Here is a 27934-nt window from a genome sequence, read left to right as displayed (position 1 = left end):
CCTAAAATTATTCAGTTAGTGATCATCAAAGGCCTTCTTCCCTTTCCCCACCATGTAGCCCTTTTCCTATCTCTCCCATCAAATCACTCATCTACTCCTAAGATTGACTTTGCCATTTTTTTCATAGCCTTTTAGTTTTTGCTTAAAAGAGAGAGACAAATCACTTTTAAAATTAAACAGTCTCCAATGCAAAAGAAAAAAAAAACCCACTGTGCTTAAGAATGAACTCTTTTTCTGCTAAATATACTCTTTCGTGGGAAATTACCAGAATTAGCCAAAAGTCTAGAATAAGCTAAGGTAATCACCATAGGCACAAAATTGACCTTTACTTATAAACTGGTCAAAACACACAGCTACTCCATTATTTGTTAGACACTGATAGCAAAATAAGCTGTATCACATAGCAAAAACATTCTTACAAACGCAAACTCAAGTATAAATGTATGTCTCTTGTTTTCAGAATTATCCAAAAAAGTGAAATAAGATATGTGAAAAGCAATTATAAATAATAATGAAGTCAACAACTTGAGATGGCATTACTAGTGTTGAAAAACTAAATGTTGTGAAAATTAAAAATAGTTCCATTTTAACCCTAAAAATGATACACAAACAGCAAGGAGAGGTGCGGGAGTACAGGGAGAGAAAAGCACGTGGAATGCTTTTACTTAGAGCTCAATAAATGCTTTTTGATTAGTGACGCTGTCTTTTGACTCAATTCCTCCCAAAGAGGGAGGGAGAAAGGAACTGTGGGGAGGGGGCAGAAGAGTATCTCTTTGGGGGAAATTAAGATAATTGGGTAATACAATCAGTGACTGAATTTATGGGTCACTGATTTCCAGTAGCAATAAGTCCTCCAAAGTCATAAATAAGCTATATCTCAAAATACAGTAAAATTAAACCAGAGATTTCTATTTTCTATAAGGCCTCGACTAGTCAATGAAATGGTTACAAAAGAACTGCATCAAGATACCTAAGAAATAGGCAAGGCATTATCTGTAGTCACATTTTTATATGACTACAATATTACTTTTAATGGCTACAATAAATATAATTTAAATATAAATATAATCAATTTTTTAAAATTTTGCTTTTCAGAGATGGGTTTTACTATGTGGCCCAAGCTGAGGTGCAGTGGCTATTCATAGGCACTAGCATAGTTCACTGCAGCCTCCAACTCCTGGCCTCAAGCAATCCTCCTGCCTCAGCCTCCTGAGCAGTTGGGACCATAGGCACACACTGCTATACCCAGCTATTTAATATTTTAAATATTTCATTAAATGCTACAATCAAGAATCCACAGAATCAAAAATAACCAAGTATTTCTCAAAAAAGTCCATAAACGCCACCACACCAATATCCTGTGCTCTGAGATTGTTTTCTGCTATTTTGCACATAGCACGTTTCTACGAATGCTTCTTCTACAAGTCACTTATATTCTCTGTTTTGTCTGGCGGTTGTTCTAGAGGCTTTCTTCACATCTGCAATAAACATAACTCTATCACCACCCTTCCAATGATTCACATATGCCAAAATCAACTTATATCACAATGTATCTGATAATCTCTTGGGTTCTTTTAAAAAAAAGCAAAATTCCCATCTCAAAGAGCATGCAGTTTTGTTTGTTGGGTTTTTTCAAAAAGAACACACTGTTTAAGTACATTGGTAATTTGGGTGATTTGCCATCTGGAAAATTATTATCTCAACATTCTACACAGTGCCCATTTCAGTATACCAGGATTGAGACTGCTCATTCCTGGGGGAGTAATCACAGGGATTTTGCATTTGTCTTGTACTCTGCCTAGCACAGTTCTATGTCCAGGTGAGTGCTTAGTAAATATTATGTAGTGATGGTGAGAAAGGGAAGGAGAAAAAAATAGAGACTACCTTTAAAAGTTCTTTACTGGTATTTTCTCTGTAAACAGGAACAGACCAGTTACCTCTAATGTAAAAAACACCTGCATGCCTACATTTTCCAAAGCTGATACTATAGGACCCGCCATATTTGGGTTTGCTTCTCTCAAATATTTCATCTGGGGCTACAGATGCAAAAAAAAATGGCAATGATTCAAAGATCTCCGGCAAACTAAAACCAAGTGATGAAATACTGCCGAACAAGACAGCAATTCAGGAAAACAAGTAACTGTCCCAACTATGGCAAACTGACCCCTACACCATTAAAACACTTATTGGAAGGCAGCATGCACTCATGAATACTCTTGGTTGTTTAGCATGAGTTTCTAGTTTCTCAAAAAAACTGATAGCACTCGGGGAAATGTCGCTGTTAGGTCTGAATTATAATATGATTATTTAAATGCTACACATCCAATTTGCAGACCTGTTTGTTTTTAAATAAGGAGACTCTGTGAATACTTTAAGTACTATACAGACAAAAATGATAAAAACTCACTTTCCTTATTATTCAAGAATATGGACACTTTCCACGAATCCAGTATCAAAAATACAAACACAAAAGAATGCATGATGGTTTCGCTCTTAAAAGCTTAAGAACTGACCCCAGTCCCTGCTTCCAACACTGTGGCTAGTTATTAAAATGAGGGTCATTTTAAGACTAATAAAAAATAGTTTTGCTTCCACTTCTGCATTTACAGATAGAACCCTTCAGGGACTGAAGGCAGTCAAGCTTATTCACTTCTGCTGCAACTTTAGGATGCATGCTCCAGCCAACTGGCGAATTTGTTTTTAGGTCAACACTTAAGAGGGACCCTCTGGGAAGCGGGTTCGATTATAGCCTATGATGCCTCGGTGTAATGAGTACTGGAATCTCAGTCTCTCTCCTTGTAAGATTTTTCCAGCCTCCACTTCCATGAAAAAGTCTTTTTTGCCCATTCAAAAGATGTGTTTATTTGTGCTAGGGGTTTGCATCCCTAATGCCAGTTGATGTAGGAAGATTCTAGAAAGCTTACACTGTCAACCAGTTCTTTCCCACAGGTGGCTACACTTCAATAATTGCACATGGACTTAGTGATGTAGTTTTTATAAAGTCCTTTGAGATCCAATCATAAAAAATAATTGTATTACTCTGCTAGCCATTCAAACCTCTGACTTCAGCCTAAGGGGTTATAAATACAAGGTCCACGCCTGTAAGTACTGCCCTGCCCCCAGCACCACTGCAGGAAGGATCATTGTTCTCCCAACTCCATTGTTATGCTATAAATCCACGCAAAGGGTGATATTTTAAAATATCCCCAAACTCTCTACACTGCAACTACAAACTGTGTCATAGCTGCAGACACCACTTCTTTCCCCCTACCATAAATGATGCTGCCCAAACATGTTGCATTCAACACAAATGATCTCACCTCCTCAACCAACTTTCCACCTCATCCTCTGAAAAGGGTGCTATGGGACACTGGATTTATATCGTTCTGATTGGATAAAATGCTGAATTTTGGAACACACGCACAATTATTATTACAAAAGTAAGTGGCAGCTTTCTGTTTCCAATTTTGTTAACATTACTTACAAATAGGAATTTAAAAGAAGCATTCTTTTCCCTGATTATGTTCTCTGGCAGGTGATTCTTTTCTCAGTCTCATCCTCCTCTTCATAAGAATTGTTACTGCTATAACTTGCTTTAATAAAATTACAACTGTGGGGGAAATGAAAAATTACACTGGCTTAAAAGTGTTGGAGGCAATAAACCCATGGACTTCAATTAATTTCAAGTGTGGGATCAGTTTAAGGCCAACCAGCAGAAATTCTATTCTGTCCATGTAAAAATGAGGTTTCACCACATTTACTTTTTATAACCTATATAAAAGTCAAGTAAAAGTAATGAATATCTAAAAGCCATCTCAGTGGACTGGCAAAGACTATCTGTATTCTTGAAACTCATCTTACATATTTCTCTCTGTGCAACAAGGATCCCATGCCTGATCAAAGCTAAAATGTCAAACTACTGAGAAAACAGCCCAATTTCCAATCCATTTCACTGCCTCAAAATGGACCTCCTTCCAAGCCACTTTTGCATGGAAAAGCACTGGCAAAAGAAAGAAAAACTAAGAGATCATGTGGTTATAATTATTACCAGGCAAGGAATATTTCTGCAGCTCAGTGGTAAAGTAAAACTCTGTCGCTCTCTGCTCCCAATAGTGTCCATCGCAAAACAACTGCCTCATTAAATCTCTGCAGTAAGATTAATATGCCGTAGCTGCACTACATTTATAACTTGGTACTCTATAAAAAGCACATTTAATGGTAAGAGCCAGAGCCTAGATACAAAGTATTACTATAAAAACTTCTGGCAGCAAGTACACAGTGCAGGCCCTCTGTCCCTCTTGCTGGAGATATAAATGAGGCTTTTCCTGGTTAATTCCAAGCATGAAGCTCTACCTTAAAAACCAGAGTCAGTTTTTATGAGAGTGGCAGAAACACAAGATTCTGAGGATGATGTAAATATGAATGCAATAAGATTACTTAACAACTAAGACTGGCAAGAGATGAATGAACCCAAAATGCTCCACTTATATACTCACGCAAACTTAAAACTGGACCACTTCCTAACAGTTTGTTCTCTGATCATAGCCAGCTTTTCACCAAATTAAACAGCCATGGCATGAATTACTCAATCTTAAGTCAACCCACACAGTGCCCAGTGAGTTCAAGAAACTACCAACTAAAAAGTACACACTACCTGAAAAAAACAAGTCTTAGCTTCACTGTGATGACCATGACCTCCAGGATCTTAACAGCCTAAAACTGTTCAAAAAAAATTAAAGAAAAAGTGGCCTCAACACTACACTGAACTAGTAAAAAGAGGGTTTTTGAGACTTTAGAAAGCTGCCCGAGTTCTTTCTTTCAAGGATATTGTCTGAAAATAAAAAGGCATTATAACCCATGTCACATATTCAGGAATTCTATGCCAAATACGTAAACAAATAATTTAGATGAATGCATTGCATACCAAAATCTCCCCAAATCACTGCAAATGGTGCATCTCAGGTTTAAGAACCATCTTGTGCTAAATGTAATTAACTGTCTAATGATGCTGTATTTAAAGTTCACGTGTGTACTCACAACTAGCCTTCTAGGTTTAGTGACATACTTAGAAGTCCCACACCTAAAGAGATAATCAGAGAGTATCTGTTTAAAATAAACCATATCTGAAAGCACTTCTCCCCTACAAGTATGTTCAAATCATAATCCCTGATTTCTGTTCATACTTTTTAAGAACACAGAAAAAGTTATCTTCAGGCTACAAAGAGTTAACAAGAAACAGAAAGCCTTCCTGGTTTTCAAAAACCAAAGGGCGGGATCATTATTTTGTGCTTTCTGGGCTCTAGATATGCATTCTAACTTGAAATCCCATAAGACGAAAACAGATTTAGGGGAAATAAATCGCACACTGTTATAAAATGGCAAGCAGGCTCTAATGAAGGAAGGCAGCATTGCCAGACTGTGCAGCCGTCTGTCCCGCACTCGCCTGCTGGTCTGCTGCCTCATTTTTTTATTACTGTCAATAAAGGTAAACAAACAAACAAAACACAAACAAAAACAAAAGCAATCGATGGGGTAGCAAAGGGCCGAGCATCCCCGGAACCACATCAGCCTCAACTTTGCAGGATTATGATGGGCACCCCAGGCAGAGACCTGGCTGGGCACCAACCAGTCCAAAGAGCTCCTGTGGTCACGGATAAGAATGTGCTCCTTTTACTTTTTTCTGCAATGTTTATTTTCTAACCACTCTATTCTCTGAAAGTTATTAAATTGTTTTACAGAAGAAAAAAAGGAACCTGTCATCTATTTGTTCTTTCCTTTGACTATAAAGTCTTCTCAGACAGAAAGAATGATCTCTGTATTAAACAAAATCGCACTGTTGAAGTTTAGACTTTCTGTGGTTTTGCTTGATTGTTCTACAGGTCTATCACGGTCCTTGAAGACCAAAGAGAAATATCACAGATGTACTGTTATCAAGGAGAACATGCCAATTGTGAATTTATTACCACTATCTACAGTGAAATTCCTTGAAGGAGGATGCTGAATGGGAGGAAATTAGCCTTAGGGGAGGTTAAACGCGCGCGCGCGCGCACACACGCACACACACACACACACACACACACACACACATTCACTTGCACAATTTGCAACAAAATAAAAAGTTTCTCCTCTTCCAATCAGAAAGATATACTCGAATTTCTTTCTTCCATTATTCCCCCTTTATCTTATTTATTTTTTTTTTTATTTTTCGAGATGGAGTCTCGCTCTTTGGCTAAGGCCGGAGTGCAGTGGTGCGATCTCGGCTCACTGCAACCTCCGCCTCCAGGGTTCAAGCGATTCTCCTGCCTCAGCCTCCTGAGTAGCTGGGATTACAGGCACGTGCCACCATGCCTGGCTAATTTTTTGTATTTTTAATAGAGACTGGGTTTCACTGTGTTAGCCAGGATGTTCTCAATCTCCTGACCTCATGATCCGCCCGCCTCAGCCTCGCAAAGTGCTGGGATTACAGGCGTGGCCATCAAGCCGGCCTCTTCCCCCTTTATCTTTAACACGAAATTTGGTAAAAGAAAAACACAATGGAAAAGCAACTTCAGTACTCCAACTTTAATGCAGAGTAGTTTGTAACTATTTACTAACGTATTCCTACCTTAAAGTTATTTATCTTCACAATGAATTTCTAAGGCTGCCTTGTGACAACTTCCGTAAGCAAACATTTCTTAAACACCTATGTGGTTAACAGCCAGTTGATTAAGGGCCTGGAGATACAACATCTAAATTCCTGTTCCAAGAAGTCTGCAATTTGCTGCAGCTTCCCAACTAGTGGGTCAAAAGCAAGTTCAAGTGTTTTGGGATACCGATCCTCTCAGCCTTCAAGGTGACCAGGCACAGGTTGGGGTGACTGGAAACTACAAGTCTGTCTTCCCTGGCCTTGAATGGCTTTGTTCATTTACCCAAGTTTGCCATTTGAAACTTACCACTTTTCCACATATGTCATTTCATGAGAAGGCCTGACAGGTGCAAGGAGAGAGAGAGAAGAGTAAGTCAACGACTACAGCAAGAGGGATAAGTACTCAGTTGGAGGGGCATCTAAATCGGGGCAGGGTAATTTTACCCCAAGAAGAGCAGCTTGGGCTACATTTTGAAGGCTACATAGCACTGAGAACAAGAACACGGCTCTCCAGGCAACAGAAACATAGGTAAGGCCACAGATACGTAAAACTACATGATGCCCTCAAAGAAATCCAAGTACCTGTGTTGCTACTCAAATGAGCGGGGGGCAGATAGACCAGACAGACAGTGGGGCAGCAGCAGAGACCAGGCTGGAAAAGCGGCTAGAGCATGAAGGAACTCCTGTGAGCAAAACGTCCAGATGTTAACCTCACTGCTATGAGAAATCACAGATGGATTTTAAGTAGGAGAGTGAATGATCTGGTTGAGATTATACAAAGAGGCTGCACTGGTAACTGAGAGGATGGTATGGACAAAGATCAGACCTGGAAGTAAAGACACCAGTCCAGAGCCTACAAGGTAAACGAGGAAGGAAGGAGAAAGTGAAAACTAAGTCAGTGGCAGAAAGGAAATCATGGTTCTGGGAGCCACTCTGGAAACAGCATCTGGATGGATGGTGAGGAGAGGAAAGTGGAGAGCTGTCTCAGTGTTTGCCAGGCACCAGGCTTGATGGAGCCATTCCTAGACAGGAGCATGTTTTTCTCACTATCTTCACATCCAGGTTTTGTCTTTTACCCATATTCTCACTTACCTAAATAGTGACAAACAAGTGCCAAAGCTGGAGAAAAACTGGGCAGAAAAATCACACCTCCTAACTTTTTTTTTTTTTTTTTTTTGAGACAGGGTCTCACTTTGTCGCCAGGTTGGAGTGCAGTGACGCAATCTCAGCTCACTGGAACTTCTGCCTCCCAGGTTCAAGTGATTCTCCGGCCTCAGCCTCTCGAGTAGCTGGGACTACAGGCCCGTGCGACCACGCCCAGCTAATTTTTATATTTTTTAGTGGAGACAGGGTTTCACCATGTTGGCCAGGATGGTCTCGATCTCTTGACCTCATGATCCACCCGCCTCGGCCTCCCAAAGTGCTAGGATTACAGGAGTGAGCCACCGCGCCCAGCCACCACCTAACTTTCTAACCGAGTACCAAAGGTTTCCAGAGGCCCAATGACACTTCTCAGGACTTCAAAGATCTTTGGTAAGATTCCTTTTACTTTAGTTTTATTTTAAGCACACACAATGCCAAAGAAGAGTAAGCATAAAATTGAACTGAAAACCAAAAGAGACATTGATTCTAATATCCCTTTCTTATTTCTTCTTTAAATATATCATTAATCATTAGTTTAAGTAAGTTAACACGATTTTACTTGCAGTTCATGATTCTTTTCATAAGACAAAGTCAAAACACCAGACTACTACTCTTAATAACATAAAACGCCAATAAATTTAAAATGCTTGTTTTAAAAGGTGCACACAGCCTTCCCCTAAAAGAAAATATGGTAAGGAACCACAAAGAATGTGCCAAGGCAGCAGGGGAAAGAGATGTCACAAGACCAAAATGGGTACACAAACTCCAAATCACCTGTGCTAATAAAGAAAGAAAAAAGTACCCCACTGAAGTTTTTTCTAGATGAAGGGCTTAAAGTAAAATACCCAATGTCTTTTTGTAACTTTGTCATTTTTATTTGGTTTTGCTTTGGCATGAGCCTTTCTTCTTGCCAGATTTGAAATGCCTCACTCTTCCAACTACCCTGATGCCTTCAGAGTCAACAATGACACATTTGAATCTCATATAGTCTCTAACTTCCTGCAAAAAGAAACAAAACCAGCCTCTGTAGTTCCATGTGCAATCTTAAACCCAGCCTCAAGGACCCCTTTCTTCCATTTCACATAAGAAAAATACTATACACAAATATTTTTAATATCCAGCTAATCAAGCACTAATTTCTCGATAGTAAAGCAACTTTAAAACTGCTAAAAAAACAAAAAAAACAAAACAAAAAAAAAACTCAATCCACTCTGGAGGATAACAAATTATTTGAAAACATTTATGTGCAGTCTTTAGTACATAACGACCAGGTATACTGAAAACTGCTTCTCAGACAAGACAGCTACAATAAGAAATAAAACCAATTTTTGAACCTAGGATTTAGACACTTGGGAAAGAGTCTGGCTCCTCTTTACTAAATAAGTCTATGTAGCCTTAGTAGCACAGCTAGAAAGCATTAGTTCCCCCAGGCAAAGAAAACTCTGGGGCTAAATGCCTTTGTATTAACTATATCATACTAATAGTTACACCAACTGTATTTTTTCAGCCATTTTAGACAGTGCCAATCAAATTGCAGCATTTCTGAATTGGACACCTAAAGTTAACTATCTCAACAATTGCTGAAGCATTAGCTTGGGGGAAAGTGTTTTGTTTGAATCAGGAAACACTGGCTTGATGCATGTAGCAATACTCACCTTCACATTTTGAGAAGGTAAACCCCAACCTCATTCACAAAAATCAATACAATATTATCACTCAATTCTCCCTACTAGCGACTTTGGACTTGCTTTCTTCTTTTTTTCTTTTTTTTTTTTTTTTTAATTTAGGAAGTTCCTCTCCTTAACTGCAATCACATATTTGAAAGACAAGGACAACTGGATTTGTCTACAGTTTGTCAATTAATCACAACATTTTGGGCATTTAATATTCCACTAAACAGATTTATTTCACCCAGGAACATGAAAAAGTGTTGATTTTTTTTTCTTTCTTTTTCTCCCTTCAGCAGCTCCAAATGGTGCTCAAAATGGGAATCAAAATGCCATTAAAACAAAGAGAAAAATAATTTGAAAACACATTTTTTCTTTTCTTTCCTAGCTAACACATAAGTGGAAAGTCCACATTTGTAAGAAATGATCCCACTTAGGAAGATAATAAAGCATTTTCCAAACAACTGCCTTGGTAACATGATGACTCAGGAAAAGAGAAATATTTTTAAAAGTCTATATAACATAAGGCACAAATTTGTATAATGAAAGATCAGAGCAAAAAAAAAAAAAAATGAGGCTGTGATTTATACCTTATGAGCTATTATAAACTACAAGAAAATTTATGTATAATTGAAAAAAAGGAATTCATTTTGTCTTCTCCTAGTTGGTCTAATAAATTTTAAAATACATACAACCCTAAATGTCTAAGGTTCCTTCAGCCTGATAAACAAAACAAGAAAAGCCACACAACCAAAAATAAACTATAAAAATAGATCATTATTGATTTAGTTCCATTTCTGCAACACTTTCCTTAAGGAATCTGAAACAAAGAAAACATAAGGGCATTATTTGTTTTAAACTTTTTAACTGCACTTTTCATTTCCTAGGACACAAAAATAATTCCTTAGGTGTCCATGTGAGTTTAATGGTTTTCTTTAGTTTTAACACAATCTCTCCAAAAGCCGGGTTTTAAAAATGTACTTTTTCCTACAGAATGACCATTTCACCAAATGTGCATTCAATCTGCATGTATCTGCAGACAAGTAATAAAGACACAAGTGCCTTTAGCATAATCAATACACAATTTACAGAGCTACCCAGATAGAACTAAAAGTGAACGTGTACGCCATTATCATAGTAACTATAAATTAATAGTTGTTTGTGGAAATGTGTTCCCACTTATATTGTCTCAATCTTGACTTGTCAGGATAATGTGACCACATATATTGGTATAGTATTATGTATATAATGTAGCATATACATATACAAATATATACATGTCTATATACTAGAGTATATAGTATATATTTTATAGTATAATGCTATATGTAAACATATTTTCAAATGATTATTTCCAGATAATCTCCAAATATGCATAAAGTAATATCAACTAAATCAATCACACATGGGGGAAATGGCTGATAAATAAACACCTATATTTATTTGTTTTGCTTTTGTTTACTATGTAGATTAATAAGCATGTAGTTTAATAAGGACACACATACTCAGATAGATAGATAGATAGATAGAGATAGAGATAGATAGATGTCTATGTAAATATATATGGCGAGGGAGCATATTCTCAGAGGGTGAGCAGAAGGGCCAGGGCTCATCTTATTTTTAAAAGAGAATAATAAGGAAAATAATCTGGTCAATCCTGCTATTGGTGTTGGTAGTTTTTTAAAATCCAACACATGTGAAACCTTACATTTAGCCAACACTACCAAAAAAAAAAAAAAAAATTACATCCTGTCTCTGAAATAGCATCTCTAGGATGTCAGAATTGGAGTAATTTTTTCAGAAACAGTGGCAGGTTGTGCCCAGTCCCCTCCACAGAGGGTATCGGTGCCACACCAGTCCTTAGGAGAACCTATCCCTGCAATGGGTATGTCCATCTTTCACAGCCCTGAAGAAAAACTGTATCAAATGTAGTATATTTCAAACGAAAGAAAACAGGGGTAGCTTCCGGATGGTCAAGTGCCTTAATCTGCCAGTGGGAAATACGAATTTGTTTCCCCTCTCTCTGCTTCATGGTGTGTGTGATAATGCCAGTGCGGCATTACCAGGGGCTACTCAGCCCAAAGCCAGGTGCATTGCTATTATCTTTGCAGGCACAACCATCACTCACTTCTTCCCAGAAGTCAGGCTGGTGGGCTCCACCCAAGCAAATCTCCTGACCTTTGAGTAACAGCACCTAGAAGAAAGACCTTTGAAACTCTACTCAACTTCTACAAGTCAGTAGTTCAAGATTTCACCAGCAATGAAAAAAACACTCCAGCACCCCCTTGCCACCGCCACTAAAGTATCTCCCAGATCAGCTTCCAGAGGCATTCAATTTTTTTTTTTAATCAGAAGACAAAGCCTTTAGTTACACAATTAGAGATTTGTCAGGTTTCCGCTGCTTTTCATGCTCTCTCACATGTAAAGGACTGATATCCTATCATCGTTTTTCTTGGAGAAGTCACTTTCTCTTAGGGGCGGGGGAGCAGAATAGGAGAGGGAACTCAGATCTAAACGCCTAAAGTCAAAAGGAACATCAGAGGAGAGATCTGGTGGCCAGAGGATTCATTATTTCTACATCTTGATTTGGTTTATGACCAGTCTTGGCTTCTTCATTTGAAAAGCATGGCATGAAAGACTGCCCGCTTTCGAGTTCTTTTTCTGCTTCAGCCATACTAACTGGATGGGCCCAGTGTATGTGACTCCGTTTTCTCACCTATAAAATGTGGGGAATGATAAGTGACAAAGGATACATTTAAAGCCAAAGGAAGACACAGTGTCTTCTGAAACACTGAACAGGTGCCCACACATAAGGTATTTGTCATAGATAGTGAACTCAACTCTCCTCCAGCTCCATTACCCACCTTTTATTGCAGAGAATGGTTACTAAGAGTTGAATATAAAAGTTCACACGATTCCTCTTAGGCTTTCTCTAGAAGGGGAAATATTTTCTTCTCCACACAAAGCAGCGAAGAAGCCACAATACTGAGTACCACACCTAAAGACTTTGCAGACGTGACAAACATAAAGAGGATAAAACATGCAGGCCTCCCCAGCTTTCCAGAGAACTTCATCCAGAATAAAAAGCTATTACCAGTTAGTAATTTGCTAAGAGCCAGACATCCATTAAGCACCTGATGTTTGTTTCTTAATATGACAGTCCTGCAAGGTAGATTCCTAACATTTTACTGGTAAGAAAACTGAGGTTTCGTAAGATTCAGTAACATGTAGCTTGTTAACGTGCAGGATTCAAACGCGGGTCCACCAGGCACTGGCTCCCTTGTGACATGCCGACTGCATACACAGGACCAAAGCACTGAGACGTCCACTGCTCAGACTAGAATAACGAAGGTGATGCTCTCAGCGCAGTGTGCCTATGATTTTGGCCTTCAGAAAAAGTCTGAAAGGGTTGGAAAAGTCACTTTTCCTTTCATCACCTAAAAAGGGTATAGCCATGAAAGGTAATTCCTAGAATTATAAATCAAGAGACTGAGACTCTCCTCCCTAGTCTGACACGAAGTCATGGTGTGACCTGGAATAAGTAATTTAAAGTCCTTGGGTCTTGGAGACAGCAAGTGGATCATCTCTAGGGTCTTCCCTGCTCTACACTCTCATGATCTGTATCCTCTCCTGTGCTCAAAACACTGTACCTCACCTAACAAGACGTCCATCCCCACCTCTGGCTGGCCTTTCAGGAAACTAAACTAGCACCCGAGCCCAATACCCTTTTAAAAGTGTTTCCCAGAATATCTATATTCACTGATCCCAAAGTGAAATTTCCTTTGTCACTTTCTATCATTTAAAGATATTCCACTCATTAAAAGTGGCCTCTCTCAGTCCTCTTGGCTCTCCCCACTCTGATTTTCATTACTATTGCTCTCACTTCATTTAGCATTAAGGTTGAAGAAAAAAGCATAAATGGCTCTTTGAAAGTCATCTGATTGGATATATTAAGGTTTTAGACTTTGTCAGTATAGAATGACAACTTTATGACAGTTTACATTTAGTTAAAATTTAAAAAAAGATAGTGTCTATGAAGAGTGTCACCGGACAAGTGAATGCCAAGGTCAACCAGTGAGTGCAGACACAGGCTGGGCTTCTAAAACCTAAAGGGCCAGCAGAGTCAAGCAATCTGGAAGTAGGGCCTGGGTGATTTCATGAACTGAAGAGAGAGAGTAAGACTTGTGATTGAACAAGCAAGGGAAGTTAAGGGGAAATTAAAGCAACCTGAACAGTTAGGATTTACTGCAGAAAGAATAAAGCAGAAACCAAGAGGAAAGCAATGTCAATCTGCCCCGAAATAAGGTCTCGAATAAAATTAAAGCACTGGCTAGACACAGCCAGGCATGAATGGGAGTTAACCGCCAGTGAGCAGACCATTCTTGCATTTTCCTTCCACATTCAAACTCTATAACCACATGTGCTTCTAGACAACACAGAATCTCTCTCTGAAGCCAAGAAGAAAGTGCTTCTAGACAAATTTACTGATGACAAAGGTGATGCAGAAAATCATCCCCTCGTTCCACTAATTCTTTTGTAAACCCAAGCCCAGATTTACCTTTTTAATTTAAGGATTATTAATAAATCTGCTATGATTAAACTTTCATAATGATATGTGAATTATTTGTCTCCAGTTCCTTTCTCCCAAGAACAATTAGACTACCTTTGTAAATTAGCACTGGCCCTTTTGCAAAGAACCTAAAAGGTACCAACTCAACTTACCAAAAAAGATGGCAGAGGTGCTAAAATTAATTAGTTTCACTTTATGCTTCCATTATCTTTTAACTGGAATTTCTGCAGGAATTTTTCTTTCTTAATTCTATCTACATTGACAAAGCAAAGTTAGATTTTGGACTGGATTACTGCATTGGCCAGGGTGAAGGTGCCTGTCGTGGCAGACTGAACTCAGCAAAGACTTTGTGAGGATCCCTCTAGCCCCCTCAAAACAGGCTTCAGAAAGGGCTACCTGCTACCACATAGGTACGTAAAAATTCCCAATCTTCAACCACAGCAAGAAGGAACTTTCTAGAATAGAAAAGAGGTGTATGCTATGGGGTGTACAAAAGTGTGAAAACTTTTGAGAGTAAGAAGAAACATTTACCAGGTACTTCATATCTACCAGACACTATTCTAAGAGCTTATACTAATTAACTCTTAATTCTCACAAGAGCTCTTTGAATTAGGTACTAGTAGGACCCTCATTTACAGATGGAGAAACTGTAGTACAAGGTGATTTAATAACTTGTCCAAGGTCAACCAGATTAGAATTTCAACCCAGAGAGTCTAGTTTAATACCCATGTTCTTAACCACCACACTATACTTCTCCCCATTTAATAAATGTTTGCTAAGCACCTACTATATTCCCAGAAATACTCTGCGAGGCTGGGGACGCAGAGATGGAGGTGGGGGAACAAGGCACTGCAGCCAGGGTAATGGCGAACACAGAACGAAAAGAAAGATTAGGAAAAAAAATCCTTTCTGTAATATGTCAGACACAAACTCCATTGTTACAAGGGAAAGCACTGAGAATACCGAAAATAAAAATTTGAAAGTACTGTATGGCAAAAGAGAAAAAATTATCACCCACAAAGTCAAAAGGCAAACTGGGGAAAATATTTGCAACACGTAAGTCAGGCAAAGAGCTAGTTTTCTTAATAATATGAGCTGCTCTTTCAAACTAGAAGATAAAAAATCCAAGGAAATAAAAAAGCAATTCACAGAAAAATAAATACAAATAGTTTATACACAATTGAAATGATGCTGAATCTACCTCACAATTACAGCAATGCTAATTAAAATGTCAATTAAATACCAGTTTGTTTTTTCACAAGTCGCATTAGTAAGGATGAAGTATTTACACACAGGCACTCTCTAACCCTGCTGCCAACTGCAGTGTGAATTGGTCTTACTTCTATGGAGGGCACACTGGCGGTAGCCACTAACATTTTAAATGCACATTCTCTTTAACCAGCAATTCCATTTTTAGGAATTGATCCCATGTATATAAAATCATACATATCAGCAGGAACGTATGTATGCTTACTGCAACACAGATAAGTAACTAAAAAGAAACACCCCAATGACCAGCAGCTGGGGATGGACTAAACAACAGCCTATCATACAATGGATAGTGTTGAGTCATTAGAATAAAGGGGAGAGATCATAAGTGCTTACACAGAAGGGCTGCTAGGAAATATATTTAGGAAGGAGGACAACATAGAGACCGCCCACTTCTGTTTGGGGGGGAAAGAAAAAAACACTCACATACATACATTGCAATTTAAGATTGTCCCAGTTAGCTCCCTGGGTACATTACCCCAGCTAGCTATACTCACTGTCTCTGTCTACCCATGGAAGAGATATGTAAAGAATAGTTGGAAGGGGCAACATATAATTGGCCATCCAGAGTACCGATGCATCTGACGCATCTCACTCTGACCGATCTTGGAGAATGACATGGATGGTTAAGGCTTGAATTCAAACAACTGCTCACAGACTTTTGTGTGTGTGTGTGTGTGAAAACTACAATTAAGAATAAGGACAACAGAAAATGCAGAGGAAATGTGAGTTGAAAGTGGAAAAAAGTGCTAGTAGACATATTACTGTTTTAATCTTTCACAGTTTTTCTACATTTTTGTTTTTTTGTTTTTTTGTTTTTATGTGTTGAGACGGGGTCTCACTCTGTCACCCAGGCTGGAGTGCAGTGGCGTGATCTCGGCTCACTGCAACCTCCACCTCCCAGGCTCAAGTGATGTTCCCAGTCTCAGCCTCCCGAGTAGCTGGGGCCACAGGCATGTGCCACCACACCGGTTAATTTATTATATTTTGGTAAAGATGGGGTTTCACCATGTTGCCCAGGCCTGTCTCGAACGCCTGACCTCAGGCAATCCACCCGCCTCGGTCTTCCAAACTGCTAGGATTACAGGCATGAGCCATTGCACCCAGTCATTTTCTTTTTAATTACAGAATATACTAATGAACTGTCGATGCACTATCATCGTTTAGTATTTACTAAGCTCCTTGATGTGAAAATTGTGCTAAGAATTTGCAAAGACTAACATATATTTTCTTAAATATCTAAGAGATAAAATAGAGAACAGTTGTTAAATTGTCTCACAATTCCAGAATGAGTGAGTTGATCAAGTATTTAGAGAGCATTATAAGGATTAAAACAAACCCAGATATTTGAAAGTTAATAGACTTAGGTAATGGAAAACACAATGAATGTAGCTGTAGGTAGTTTACTTAGAACGGCAAAAGCAGGCCCACAATTAAAATATGGCCAGAACTTGCACAGAAGTTAGCCATGTGCCAACGACACAAAAGGGATACCGTTTGTGCGAACTGAAAGTAGACTATTGTTGTAAAACTAAGTAAAATCTAAAGTTAACATTATGAGAGACACAAAGAGGCATATAATATGTCTTCGCAGACTGTTAGTTCCATGACACCCATGAGCAACTGGGTCTGACTGGTTTCATATTGTCTCCCTAGAACCTGACACATACTTGGTGCTCAATAAAAAATCCTTTGGAATGCATGACCATGTTAAATAACTTTCATTCGAAAACATACGAAACTTCAGAATTGGCTTGAAAGTGCTTCCTCCAGAATCCTTCCCTGACCTCACTGACGTCTCTGTTAAATGGTCTCATTAACATCGGTGCTGTCCCTTCAAAGGAATGTAAATTACTAGCATCTTGTTTATTTAATATGTTTCCACTGCTTTATCCTAATTCTACCAGGATATAGACAATATGTCTCCTTCATAGCATTCTCAACTGCTAGCACTCTTAGACTGGTAAACGACTGGTAAAACACAGTAAATATTTGTTGATTAATCAACTGGCTGAATTACTGCATTTGTTTGTGTGTCTACATTCGTTTGTCTACATCGTAGGTTATGGGGATTCAAAGAAAAGGGACACCAAACTCTTCTCAAAAGACTTATAGAGAAACCAGGAAATGAAATGCCATAGTTTCTTTGACATACGGCGTATAGAGGGAAGAATAAAGAGATAGGTCACTTTAAGTTAGGTGGGCTGGAAAAAGCCTCCCCTAAGATGTGAGATGAAAACACTATGCAAGTCCTTATTATTACAACACTGACTTGAAAATCCACAATCTAAGCCTAGAAGAGATTCAAAGTGAAGCCATGGACATCACTAAAGGTTTGGGACACACTGCTGCATGAAAAGAGTACCAGCATTTGGACAAATGGATGAACATGAATTGAAGGTGGCCAGTCAAACTAAATTAAAATGCTATCTCTAAAGCAATACACTATGGCAGGTTGTGGTCGCTCATGCCTGTAATCCCAGCCCTTTGGGAGGCTAAGGTGTGCAGATCGCTTGAGGTCAAGAGTTCGAGACCAGCCTAGCCAACATGGTGAAACCCCATCTCTACTAAAAATAAAAAAATTAGCCAAGCATGATGATGCACACCTATAATCTCAGCTACTAGGGAGGCTGAGGTGAGAGGATCGCTTGAACCCAGGAAGTGGAGGTTGCAGGGAGCCAAGATAGCACCACTACACTCCAGCCTGGGCGACAGAGCGAGATTCCATCTCAAAAATAATAATAAATAAATAAATAAATAAATAATAAAATCAAACAACACACTCTGACCTTGGCTCAAATGTTTTAGATGGCCACAGTTAAATGGGGGATCTTGATAAGAAATCGCAGTGGAAAGTAAGGCTGTCCAAACTGTGTCTGGAAATTTTGGCCAGTCTTTGATTTTGTTCCACCAGTTACAACTCAGTCAAGTTCACAATTTGAAAGTACGTTTGCCCCATTAATATGAATTATTGATCAACTTGCAAGAATCACAATTTCTCAATATAAGAATCTAGGATGCTGGAGCTACAAGGGAACTCAGAAGTCACTGATACCTTTTTTTGACTGTTAGGAAATGAAGTGATACTGATTCCACTGAAGTTTATTGAGCACTTAGTATAGGGCAGGCAACTGGCTAAGGACTCTCCTAGCTTGGGGACACAGGGACAAAGACAGAGCTAAGAAGCCACCACAGAGGTCTGCCAGCCCATCACACTCATACTGGGTTTTAAATATGCAAATCAGCAAGTATAAAAAAACAGTTACATTTAACAGGAGCTATAAAATGGTGTTATTATCTTGTAATGGTTTTATTTTGAAGATTAAAAATTTGGTATAATGATGCAATAGTTATGTAAATGACCTGTATGATGTTGGAGGAGGCAAAAGGGATTTCATGTTGATCATCTTTTTCTTCGGTCAGTTACACTCCACCATCACCATTCATTCCAGTGCTCACATCTTTGAACATGAAGACCATCAAGACACCCAATATCATTATCCTTAAATTGTCTCACTTAAGATCCATGATTCAGTAAAAGTTTATTTCGAAGCATTCACCTATCTCTCAGGGGAAAAATAATCAAACCTGCACACTATGGACTTTTTAATACCAACTTGCTGCATTCCCTAGTGTTCTACGCCTGCACATTTAATGGAATAAGTTCCTTGTGAGTTCTTTCACCTCAATTTTGTATAGCAGGGATTCCTAAATGAAGTTGAGTTTTTTTGTTTTTTAATATCAACATCATACACATTCTCCAAAACCTCCAATTATCTTCAAGGATGCCTTAAATTCTTTAAACAATTTTGAACAATTAGCTTCACCATTGCACCAATCACTTTCAAAAATGTTATCCAGCACTTTTAAGAGGGGTAAAAGATATTGCAACATCAATGACCTAAGTCCAAAAGAGTGGGAAGTAAAAGTTCTATACATTGTTTAGTTGTTTCAGTTCAAGTGGACATATTTCCCTTTTCATTATAAGAGAAAACAAAGCTTGCAATTCTTAAAAAACAAAGCTCATCAAATTTTTGGTGCCAAAAATGTTTTTGAGACTCGTTTTGTCTAACTGCTTCATCTGACCCAACTCACAGAAAAGTTAACATACCATACACACGTATGTCCTTCTCCTCACCTGCAGAGCTTTCTTCCAAAAGCTAAAAAGCAATGGAAGGTATATAAACTCTCAACCAGTTTTCTAGACTATAAGCTCCATAAAAGCAAGGCTTATGTATCTGTTTGGTTCACAGCTGCATCCTCAGAATTTAGCACAGTGCCTGGGATAAAACAGGCATCAAAAACCAAAACACAACAAAACAAAAACCCCCAAAACTTGTTAAATGATGAATATGCTTCCTCACTTTAGTTACAGAAAGTCTAAATCCTAGAGTACAGAGGGTAAATGGTTTGTCAAAACTGCACACGGCAAATCAGAGGATGCCCCCGTGCTCTTCCTGCTCTACAACCATTTACCTACAAGCACTAGTATCCAAGTCACAATACTTATGACCATAACTGTTTGTTTTTATTTTCAACTCTTTTCAGGAATTAATATGCATTCCTTTGAGCCCACAGTTCTTCTTAACCCTTGCCTCAGGTCTGCAAAACAGCATATAACTTTGCAGACTGTACGATGACAACGCCAAATCCCCTACGTATAGGAACCTCAGACTCCACACATCAGCATTCAAGCAACGATTCTGTTCTGGCTTCCTTAGTACTTGGTAGAGCAATGTTTGTGAAGACGTTACAGTCTTTTTCGTTTTCTTAATGTATAAAAGTAATCAATGAAAGACAAAAGGTGCTGATGATGGTGATAAAAAGCATATGTCTAATAAATTTAACACAACTAAGACAACCTAAATCATTAGGAATGCTGAAAGCAATTAATATGCAGTCTTATTCAAGCACTAATGGGACCTAATCTGGCTCTATTGTGAAAGACAAGAATATTAGGTAAGAACATGTATGAAATGCTGGAAATTGCTTCTTAAAGTCAATATAAAGTTTAAAGCACAGTGTTATTTTTTAGATTCCAGGTCACAGAAACTCCTACAATATAGCAAGTTATAGTTTACTGTGTGGACTCTTCACCTCACTACAGGTTTTCACAAATGTACTTTGTATGAATATATGGAACTGTGTGTAATCGATGAGGATTTTGTCCCTATCAGGTAAATAAGTTTCCATCTTGACATATCATATCCCTCACAGTATCCTGATGGGATAACAAATGTGAGAAAAAGCCAATCATAAGATGGAAAGAGAAGGTAATAAAATTAGTGAAATAATGAGACTCAATGATACGCTGATTTTAATTTCAAAAGGGAAACCATATTCTTTAAATGACACCGATTTTAATTGGAAAAAAATCCAATTTTTCCCTTAAAACATTGTTAACACTTATATGGACTTACTAAACAAAGTGTATTTCCTATAGAAGGTTTAGAGTATGTTTCTGTGTATGTACATTATGCATGTGTGTGTCTCACACGATGTTGTGATAACTGAGGGACTTAAAACTCTTGGGTTTCACATATACAAAAAAATTATCAAAACCAAAATACTGAAATATAAATTAAAAAAACTGCACTACCATGAAAATGAATATTCTGAATGTCAATCCCTTGACCTTGCTCAGATTGGGAGAGCTATGATCATGCAGGAATAGTACATATGCTTTCCAAACCAAATCATCTTTACTTAAAAACAAGATTCAAAATGAACACATACCTAACACATATACACAGAAAAATGACAGACTTACACATTTCTTTTCTTTTCAGGATTTTTCAAAGCATTTACTATTCCATAGAATTAAAAGAGATGCTGCCCCAAAAGAATAATTTTTAAATGTATCTTATTTTTAAAAATGTTCTAAGAAAGGGGAGTTTTTACACAGTCATACTGGAATCTAAGTTTGTTTAATGACCAAATTATAAACCTCTGCAATCTGACAACTAGAGTAGAAACACTAACTATAGTATATGCCACCATAATAATGATACCCCCAAGATCAGCCCAGTGCTTGTAGCTGTGGCAAGGTCCCCAGGCAGCAGGATAACTGCTGCTTGATCATTATCCCTGCTCAAACTGAAGCTACTGAACTTTTAAAGAATTCATATCTTACTGAATTTCTTTCATCTCTAATAATTACTAAACTGGCATAATTACTTATACTAGAGGTGGAATGTGATGCATGCTAAAAGCCCAAGGTGCCTAAAATTAAAGTTTTTTATTAAAAAAAAAAAACGCGATTCTACTTAGTTTTCAAAGATTTATCTTGTGTCAGGCTTTTTATGCCAAGAGTTGCATAATTATTTAAACCATTTAAAAGCTTTCCTTACACTATTTGATTAATACTATAACAGAGCTATTTAAATTTACTAATGTTAACTTTAATGTTTAAGTTTTAATTGCTTTGCAATAACACTGTTGCAGAACATATTTTAAATCAGACAAGTAGGCTTTCATTACAACAAACAAGGTATATGCAATCCTAGCACCATGTAATCCCCAAACAAAAAACAGGAACATTTTAGATTTAATTGAAATGGGATTAGAAAGTTGCATGCATCTCCCCCACCCCTAGAACTAACTTTCACCTGTGACAGCACAACAGGAGTCAATGAAGAAAAAAATTAAATACATCTGGGAAAATACTCAGCTACAGGTTTGATGTACAGTATCAGCCTTTGCATCAAAATCTCATTCAATTCAAAAGCATTATTTCACATCTTACTTAATGATAATATTTACATTTTAATGATGCAGACGGCTGCTAAAATATACAAATATTGCAAGTCCTAAAATCATTTTCTCTCTTAAAATTAACTGAAAAACTGAACATAGTATCCATTAACTCCAACCATGAGGAATGTATTCTGTGGCAACAGAATTAACAACAGTAAACCAGCAATGTGAATCCTGACAGATGAATTAATAAAACACATTAATAGGAAAAACAGACCCTTCATAAAATTCTTAATTGATCTTAGTAGACCTACTCCTTTCTACTCTCAAAACCTCTTTCTTCTTATTACATGCTTTTACATCAAAATGAAAACTCAAGCAAGTATACTTAATAATATGCTTCAACTTATGTCAACAAGTATTTAACTACAATTTACCAGACTAATGAGCCCTCACAAACAGAGTTCCTTTAAAAATAGAGGCAAGCAGGTACAAATGTTCCTCTAAGGTGAAAAGAAATCTCCTACAAACATGCTACAAGTGTTGCACTAGACCAAATAAGCAAGTACAAAGAACTAAGTATAATTATCGGAAGCAAAAAGTTGAAAAATTCTGTCATCACTGTGAGACGTCACTGCTGTCAATAAGAATAACTACAGTGATTTTTAAAGGATAGGGAAATACTCTGGCAAAACAAAAAAAGAAAAATTATTAACAGCTTGCTTTATAAAAGGCTGCCTGCTAATCTCAAATCCCTTTGTAATTTCATTTTTACATGTATGCTTTTATGTTCAATATCCTATTTTTTGTCCTTTTTTGGCTGGATGAATCAAAGTCAACAATCCACTCATGCATCAAACAGATGTTTTTGTTTTTAAGGCCAAGTGGAATCTTATGAATTTCTGTGCCCTCACTTTAAGAAGATGCTGCCAGAAGTGCTGAAATCGTGAAACCGGCGTTTTGGAAGAGACTCACTGGACCATCAGTTCTGGAACTTTGACTAGCACTCATGGGATCCTTGCCAACTGTAATTGCTGTTTTTGTTTATGTCGGATTGTCTACTGATTGGACTATAATCAATTTAATGACTTCAACATCTAGTCAGTATAATTTAGAGGTGGTGGAGGGAAGAAACAGTCACTGGTTGATAGATGAATAGAAGAACATTTGCAAGTGTCTGAAGGAGTATGGATGTCAAACACTGTTTGAGCTTCTGCAGTGTTTCCAATAATCAGGTTTTTTAGCATACAAGTACAAAAGTAAAGCATACATTTCTGTGTGCCACACAATTAGTAATTTCGCCTGTACAATCATGAAAAGAACTCTCTCTCTAATTTGTGTGTGTGTGTATGTATCTTTTCACATTTTTTTAGAAACTTACCTTAGGTTAAAATCTGATCATGAAAAAAGGGAGTCAAAATAATTTTGAGGGAAAGCCATATTGCAATTCTTAAATTAAAAGCAAAGCACTGCACTGTCTTAAAACAATTACCTTTACACACAAAATTGGGGGCTTTTTTTCTAATTATGGCATCATTTCCAAAATCAAAACTCAATCTTCAGTGATCAGTTTTTTTTGTTTAAGAAATGAAACATATGAAATATAAGAAAAACACTTTTTTTGTTATACTTCACCTGTCTATCCATAAGTATATATATTTTGACTTTGAAAATAACAGAAAAAAATGTGTTTAAATAAGGATTGGAGAGTTTAATGTTTCTATTAAATTTCAGGGCCAGCACAAGTTCCTTGAGGTGGCTTTTCTAACACCTACAATTTGTAGAGCTTTTCCACTAGAGAATACAGCCTAATACACAGGTTTTCTTACTTTCAAAAGGTTTTGGGCTTAAAATCCATTGCCTTTACATTCAAATTCTATAGTTTACATTTCTTCTTTAAATTGCAAGCTAAGTTTTGCCACTCTATTACATTTCTAAATAAATTACTCTACTCAAAAAATAAAATAAAATAAACCTTCATAAGTACAAAAGAAGGTAAATGGGGGAAAGGTCAATCACAAGTGTGATAACTTCAAAATGTGCCAAGTTACAAAGGGTTAGCTACTGTGACAGCCAAGTTAAACAAGGCACTTCTGGGGCTCTCTTTCTCCCTGGTTCCCACCACTCCTCTCCAGAGGTCCCTGGTATGGGTTTATGAACACCTGAGGGTTCAGATATCCTAATTGTGTCTTGTGTTTAACTTGGCTATTTAAATGACTAAGTGCTCCCCTCTCTCCTTCCCAGCTTTATAACTTGGCTCTTACTGAATATATCACACCTTTATATAGTGGACCACTTTTTCCTTTTTACAGTGCTTTTTGGAGGAAATTTCCAAAAAAAATTGTTTGTTATTAGGTAAAATGGCCGAGAAACTTCCATCAGAGAGGCACCACAAGAAAGAGAATAAATAGCCAGCAAGAAAAATAGAAATAGGTCACAATTGACCAATTTGATGCAACTGATTTGCTGCCTCTAAAAATAAACTGACAGCAGAACTATTTTGAGTCAGGTAATCTACTCAAGTACCATGTCTACGCTCAGGAATTGAGACAAATATCCAAATAATATAAATGGGGCAGAAAGAGTGACTCATTTAATTGTCTGTCCATCCATGCCTCTAAATACTGGCTTTAATTCTCCATTTCATTAAATAGAAGGTGTTATCCTGAAGATTCGTACCATAAGGACAGAGTAAGTTTCTCGACTTTGTATGTGGGCTGATATAATTTTGATGCTAGGGCTTTGAGAGGCAGGAGGGGTAAAGGAGTTCCATGTTTCAAAATATATTTCCAGCTTTTGCAAATAGAAAAGTGCATCTTTTCGGTGTTTAACAGGTTTAATGCACTTCAGAGGAGGTAAGTAGACCAACCAGGGCCCGCTCCACTGAAGCCAGAAATATGGTACCTACTCTCAGAGGGTAGGTTCTTAGGACAATTATCCTAAAGTTTCCTACAAACAAAAAACCCAGCATACTTCTTCAAGTAAATATAATTATTCCTTCAGAGTACTAAATTATGAGAATTCACACAATAAATTCAACTGTTAATAGCAATGTCCTGGTAGTCTGTATTTTTAAGCATTTGGTTGAAAATAAAAACTCCAAACCTAACTGACATTGTGTCTTAACGTTTTTATCTGCCTTAGGTAAATGACTTTCCTGAGACATAAGTTTCAAATTATGATATCAAATTGACAGTCATGTCAGCAATATCTTTTAAATCTTGTTGGTTAAAGTACTAGCATGTATGTAAGACAGAAGTTGGAAATTGAGTGCAGAACTTCATGTTTTATTTAGAAGGGCCTATTGCATTTTCATGGTTTCCAATGCCTCCTTCAAGTTGGTTATAAAGTAATCTACATGGTTTTGAAATGCTGTCACTCATCTAATAAAATCAGACTTTTTATCTTTTAATTGCAAAGCTATTAGTCAGTTATTCATAAATGAAGAAACACAACAGGACTGCCTTTCTATACCTGCTGATAGCAAAGTGTCGTTCACTGCATATTACTACTAATATTATACCAGAACACAGGTCATAATAACACCTCCCTGGCTTTTCTATCATCCAAGTGTGACCTTCTGAATGATATTATGGACAATCCGCATACTCAGAACACTCCTACAACACATTTTGAAAAATTGGAGATCCTTCCAAGAAGACATAGGGAAATCAAAACACTGAAGAGAAGGCTAGGTATTTAACAAGAGCCACCCAGAATGCCCTTTCTGTTCTTCAAAACCGCTACTAATATCAAAATGATTCTTTTGGTATAGCTCAGGTACATATGAATTTTTCAAGGCATATCCTGAAGAAAAACAATCCGCTCCTCAGTGAGGACTGTACTATTTGTATTCCTGTCTTCAGCTTCTCATCCCCCAAAGCCCAGCCAGCCCACCTGAGGCCATTCGCTCTTTTGGGAGTTGTCCAAGCAGCTGATAGGAGAGAACAGCACTGTGTTCCGCGCCCACACAGAATATGGAAGCTAAATCTTTGTTTTTAATGTAAATAGTTTATTTAGAATTTGGTAGTTGAAACAGATGCTGTGTCTTTGTGGGGAAGGTATTTGGATAATTTTGCAACATGACAATAAAACAAAGGAATAAAATGTCCTCTTTACTCATTCTTCATTTGCCATTTTTTGCTTGTTAACCTAAGAATTGCACAGGTATTTTGCAGTTCGACTTATCAAGCCTGCCCAGCGAATACCGTCAACTGATGGATTCCCTTAACTGCCCATAAAATCCTACGTGCATGAGAAGAAATCCTCTTCAGGAAGCACAGGGAACAAACGCATTCAGTCAACCGAACTTTCGCTGTAAATTCACTCCAAAGGCAGGTGAACCAAATGCTCAGAAGCTGCGAGTGAACAAAACTGCCAATCGTACAAACTTTAATAAACTTTTTTCGTTTTTCTTTTTTTTGGAAAAGAAAAAGCCCTCCCAAATTCCTGCACGGCGTTTCAGAAGCTTCTTGGAGCCCTTTCCACCGGACAGGCACCAACCGCTATCCTAATTCAACTCGGAAAGTTCTTCTTTCCAAGTGACTAGGAAGAGGTTTGCCCTGGTACTCTGCTCAGCGTTACTTTCAAGAAAGCTGGGGTCTCGGGCAAGTCTCCCTGGCGCGAGCCTGGTCCACCGTTACCCTGACACCCGCGCACGCCCGTGGCGTTTCTTTTTTCACTGTCGACACTTGGATCTTTCAGGCCCTGGGTCTAGGTTTCCCCCAGAAAAATAGAGGGGCCCTTGTGAATGGAAACCACCAGACACAGTGTGGAGACACATGCCAATGATTCACCTCGTTTCCGAACTAAAACTTCTGCGCTTTAGGAAAAAAGCAAGCGTTCCAATCGGCAAGGCCCTCCCCCACCCCGTCCCTTCCCAGGAGAAGAAAGGGCTTTGTGTGTGCGGTGAGAGCTCCGTTCATGGAGTTCATAAATGCACAGCGGCCGGGGGCCGGGAGGCGTGGGGCACTGGGCCCTGCCCACCCCTTTCCCCCAGGCCGGCGGCTAGTCCGGAGGCCGATGCGGGAACCGGGGCCACTGGGCGCCGCGGCCCGGCAGCTGGGAGGAAGAGGATGCTGCGCCGCCGGGGACCAGAGGGCGGGGCTGGGCAGCGCGGACCTCGGCGGGACCCAGCGGGCCCTGGCGGGCGCACCAGCCGCCCTTTGTCCTCCGCCTCTGGGTCGCGGGGACCGCGGCTGCCTCCAGCGCTCGCCCCCAGCCCTCGCCCCGTTCCCTGCCCTGCCCGCGCGCCCCTCCTCCGGCCCTCGCGCTCCGCCGCCCGCCCTTCCCGCTCTCCGCCTGGGAGCGCCGGACCTCGCGGCTGCCCTCGGCCGCCCGCCCCCGATTTCCTCGGGAGGAGGCTCGCGAAGGTGGAGGAGGCGGCCGAGGAGGAGGAGGAGGCCGCCACGTGACTCTCCTCGCCACATTCCAACACAGCCACCAGATCGATAACTTCAGTGCCCCCCGCCCCCGCCGCAGCCAACTAGTGCGCCCCCAAAATCCCGCAAGCACGCCCCGCAAACTTCCCTCTCCAACGGGGACGAGGGAGAGCTGGACCCCACCGCGAAACGCAAAGGACTCCAGGGGCGACGGGGAGGAGTAGGGGCGGGGGGCGGTCAACTTCTGGGAATAGCCAAGAGGGGTGCCCTGAGGCCCGAGCCGGGGTACGGTCCCCGCGGCCGGCGGCCCGTGTCTGTTTACTCTGGCAACGCGCGGAGAGGACCCGAGCGGGACGCGGGCGAGAGGCGGCGGCCGGGACCCCGGACCACGTTTGTCACGAGCGGGGGCTGTTCCCCCCTCTCCAAGATGACTTTTTTCTTCTTCCAAAGAAAAGGAAAAAAGAAGCACCGCACGGTTTTGCATATTTATTCTTTGCGAAAACACACAACAGAAACTTTTTCCTCCAGCCCAGATGTAGATCTCAGACGGGGGATTTTTTTTTTCCTCCCTCTCCGGGTGATT

The 27934-nt window shown here is 39.1% G+C and overlaps 1 protein-coding gene across 4 annotated transcripts in view; it reads right to left on the bottom strand.

The window, feature by feature from the left end:
• Positions 1-27934, bottom strand: part of ZNF521 (zinc finger protein 521) — a 294684-nt gene that overhangs the window by 265075 nt on the left and 1675 nt on the right. The gene's annotated exons all lie outside the window — the stretch shown is intronic.

Source organism: Trachypithecus francoisi, unplaced genomic scaffold (assembly GCF_009764315.1).
Source record: "Trachypithecus francoisi isolate TF-2019V2 unplaced genomic scaffold, Tfra_2.0 Lachesis_group19, whole genome shotgun sequence".
NCBI classification, from domain to species: domain Eukaryota; kingdom Metazoa; phylum Chordata; class Mammalia; order Primates; family Cercopithecidae; genus Trachypithecus; species Trachypithecus francoisi.
The sequence above is the reverse complement of the archived record's forward strand: the minus strand, read 5'-3'. Positions and strand labels throughout refer to the sequence as shown.